Below are 4,894 nucleotides of genomic sequence, written 5' to 3' on the forward strand. Positions count from 1 at the left end.
ATGCTTAGGGCTAGCTTTAAGGTTAGGGTTGGGTTGGGTTAGGTTTACTGTTAGTGTTCACGTTAGGGTTAGGTTTACGTTTAGTCTTAGAGTTAGTGTTCATATTAGGGTTAGGGTTAGGGTTAGGGTTGGGGTAGGGTTAGTGTTAGGCTTAGGGCTAGGCCTGGATTATGTTTAGGGCTAGGGCTAGGTGAGGTGGTTTGTGTTTCAGTTAAGGTTAGGTTTAGCAATAGAGATATGATTAGGAATAGGGCTAGTGTTTGTGTTAGGACTGGTTTAAGGCTACAGCAAGGGCTAGGGATAGGGTTAGGGTTGGATTACATGTAGGGTTATGGTGAGAGTTAGGAGTAGGTGTAGTGATAGTGTTAGTGTTATGGCAAGAGTTATCGTTAGGGCTGGGCTTAGGGCTAAGTTTAGTTATTACATTTAGGGTTAAGATTCACTTTAGGTTTATAACTAGATTCATTTTTATGGTTTGGGACGGGGCAGGTTTTGAGGTTATGGTTAGGGGTATGATTAGGGTTAGATCTGACGTTTGTGTCGTGTGTGCCTTAGGGTGGGGACAATGGAAAGTGTTGGAACAGGTGTAGGGTTTGGGTTTGGGTTAAGACTAGGGTTAGAGTTAGGGTTATGCTAGGGTTAGAGTTACTGTTAGGGCTAGGGCTAAGACTAGGTTTTAAGTTATGGTTAGAGTAGGCTTGGGGTTACAGTTACAGTGAGTTTGCATATGATTAGGTTTAAGGCTAGGGAGAGTTTTAGGGCTTGGGGTAGGTTTAGGCTTAGAGCTAAAGTTGGGTTAGGATTCATGATACAAACCCCAACCCTAGCCCTAAAACTAATGTTAACATTAATCCGAACGTGAAGCCTAATTCTCACCATAGCCCTAACCCTAACCCTAACCATAGCCCTAGACATAACCTTATCCTTAATCTTAACCCTAAATCTAAACCTACAATTATATTTACACTAAACCTACAGTTACCACTAACCCTATACCTGACACTTACCGCAACACAACTCCAACCCCAACACTAACATTAACAATAACAATAATTCAAGAATTAGCACTAAGCTTAAGCCTAGCCCTATCCCTAACACTAAGCCTAGTCCTAGACTTAACCCTAACCCTGGCACTAGCCCTAGCCCTAACCCTAACCCTAACTGTAACCCTAACCCTAACACTTGCCCTAGATCTAGCCCTAACACAACCTACAGCTGAAACTAATCCTAACCCTAGCCCTGGCCCTAAGACCCAGACCTTACACTAGCCATAACCCTAACTTTATGTCTAAACCTAGCACTTGCCCAAACCTTAACCATAACCCTAACACTATGGTAACTTTAGTACACTAACTCTAAACTCTAAGGCTAACACTAAACTTAAATTTAATCCTAACAGTAACCCTAACACTAATACAACCCTAGCCCTAACCCTAACCCTAACCCTCACCGTAACTCTAACCCAAACCTTATCCTTATCCCTAATCTTAAATCCAAGCCTAACACAACCCTAACCCCAACCCTACCCCTCCTTCTCTCTATAAAACTAACTCTAACCGTAATCAAAACCTAACCCTAACCCTATCCTTAAACCTGGGAACAGGTTTGTATAGGACAGGGAATCCAGAGTAGAGCTAAGCCAAATCATGTCTAGCACCCATTCCTGGAAATAAATCCATACCCCATCTCCCTTCCTTCCAGCTAGTAAGGATCACATAATACCTAAAAAACATTTGGCACAGATTGCTGTTTGGAATCCTAAACCAAACCAGTACACAAACTCTAATCCGAACCCTAAGCCTAACCTTAACCATTACCCTAACTGGAACCCGAACCCTAATCCTAACCCTAAACCAAATGCAACCTTAACCCCAACCCTACCCCTCCTTCTCTCCATAAACTAAATCTAACCCTACCCAAACCCTAACCCTAACCCTAATCCAATCTGAAGCCTAAGCCTAACCTTACCCCTAACAGTAATCATATGCAGAACCCTAATGTTAGCACAAACACTAATATTAACCATAACACTAAGACTAGACATCACCCAACCCTAACATTACACCAACTTTAACCCTAAACCTAACCCTAACTGTGACCATATCCTTACCCCTACTCTTAACCCAAACACTTAGCCTACCCCTACCCATAACCCTAATTCTAATCCTACTCTAATGTTACCCATAGCCTTAAAATAACACTTAACCTAGACCTAATGCTAGCCCTAACCCTAAACCTGGCTCTAGCCCAAGCCCTATCCCTAACCTTAACTCTAAACCTAACACAAACCCTAGCCTTACCCTAGCCCAAACCCTAACCCTAGCCCTAAGCCAACACTTACCACTACCCCAGATACTAGTCATAGCCCTAATCCTAATCCTAACACTAACACTTAGTCTAACCCAACCATAACTCTAACCCTAATCCTGTACAGACTCCTAACACAAACACTTGCCCTAACCCTAAGCCTATTCCTAACTCTAAGCCAAACCTAAACACTAAACATAATGGTAACCTGAACACTAAACCTACTCTTAAACCTAACCCTAACCCTAATATCAGCCCTAAGCCTAACCCAATTGCTAAGTCTAACACTAGGCTTAAACAAAACGCTAGCACTACACATGACACTAACCCTAAAGCTAGGACTAACCATAACCCTAACCCTAGCACTAGACTTAACCCTACACCTAACCATAGCACTGCACACAAGCCCTAACCCTAACACAAATCCAAGCCCCAGACCTGACCCTAAACTTAGCCCCAGAAATGACCATATCCCTAACCCTAACCCTAGCTCTAGGCCAAATTCTAAACCTAACCATAACTATAGACCTAGGTTTAGCCCTAATGATAACCCTAGCCCTTTCCATATCCCTGGCCCTAACGCTAACTCTAACATTAGCACTATCCCTAAACTTAGTACTAACATTAAGGCTAACCTTAACCATAGCCCTAAACCCAACACTAGCCCTAGTCCTAACCATAACACTAAGCCTAGACATAAGACTAGCCTTAACCCTAACCCTAACCCTAAACCAAACACTAAGCTTAACTATAACTCTAACGCAGCACTAACCTTAACCGTAGATCTAAAACTACCTTAACACAAACCCTTATACTAACCCACCCTAACCCTAGTCCTAAACCTATCCATAAATCTAGGCCTATTATCAGCCCTAACCCTAACCTGAACTCTAACCCTAACCTGAACTCTAGCCCTAATGCTAACTCTAACACTAAACCTAGCCCTAACTCTCACCATAACCCTAACCATAACCCTGACCCTAACACTAACCCAACACCTACCCCTACTACTACCCCACCCCAAAACTTAACCCAATACTAACCATAACCCTACCCCTAACCTTAACCAAACCTAACTCTAACTTTAACCCTAACCCTAACCTGAACCGTAATTCTCACCCTAACTCTAGGCTTAACTTTATCTTTAACCTTAACCCTAATGCAACCCTAACCCTAACACTACCCCTACACCAACCCCTCCCCTAAACTTAAACCTAACCAAACACCTACCCCTACCCCTAACAATATCCGTAACACCAAGCATAACCCAACCCTAATGCTAACTCTAACACTAATCTTAGCCCAAGTTCTAATCCTAACCCTAGCTTTAGTTCTAACACTAACCATAACACTAGTCATAACTCTAAATCTAGCCCTGTCCCTAGCCCTAACCTTAACCATTACACGAACAATAACCCTAACAAAAACCAAACCATAACCATAACCCTAATCCAACCCCACCCCTATCCTTACGCCTACCTCTAATCTTAAAACTTATGCTAACTGTAACTGTAACTTTTACGTAACACTAAACCTAACGGTACCGCTGTGACTAACCCTAAAGAAATGCCTAGCTCTAAACCTAACCATAGCCATAAACCTAAAACTAACACTAAACCTAGCCCTAACCCTCGCCATAGCCGTAAAACTAACCCTAACCCTAACCATAACCCTTACCCTAAACCTAAATCTACTTCTAACCATAACGCTAACTCTAACATTGACCCAAGTCTTGAACTAACCCTAGCCCTAAAACCAGCCCCAACCCTAATGCTAATCCTTGTCCTCACCTGACCCCTGACACTATCCCTTGCCTTAACACTAACCCTAATGTTATCCATAATCCTAAAACGAGCCCCAGCCCTAGACCTAACATTAACTGTAACCCTAACCTTAAGACTGCGCCTAAAACTTAGCCCAATCCCGATCACTAACACTAATGCAGCCCTATGACTAGTCCTAAATCTGACACTAAACCTAACAGTAAAACTGAACCTAACCCTAGTCTAAGCCCTAGACCAAGCCCTAGCCATAAACTTAACCCTAGACTTAGCTCTAGCCCTGGCCCTAATGTTAATCTTAATGCAATTCCCACAGCTAACCGTATCACTACCCCTAACCTTAACTGTAACCCTACCCCTATCCCTAAAACACTCTTTACCCAGACCCTAAGACTTAAGGTAACACGAACCCTAACACTAACCCAACCCTAAACCCAAACCTAACCATAACCCTAACCCTAACATTAAGCTTAACAATAACCCAATCCCTAGTGATAACACTAACACTAATCTTAAGCATAATCATAACCCTAAACTTAGCCCTACACCTAACCCTAACCCTATGCCTAACTGTAACCATAACCCTAAATCTTAGATAACTCCTACCCCTAAGTCTAACCCTAACCCTAACTCTAACACTAACCCTAACACTAACCCTACGCCTACCCCTAACACTATCCTAAAGTTTAACATTAACTCTTTAACCCAACCACAAAAGTAACCCCAACACTAATCCTAGCATTAACCCTAACCCAAACCCTTGCCCTAAACCTAGCACTAACCCTAACCCTAACCCTAGCCCTAAC

Source organism: Diceros bicornis, assembly GCF_020826845.1.
Source record: "Diceros bicornis minor isolate mBicDic1 chromosome 30 unlocalized genomic scaffold, mDicBic1.mat.cur SUPER_30_unloc_1, whole genome shotgun sequence".
In the NCBI taxonomy this organism is placed as follows: Eukaryota; Metazoa; Chordata; class Mammalia; order Perissodactyla; family Rhinocerotidae; genus Diceros; species Diceros bicornis.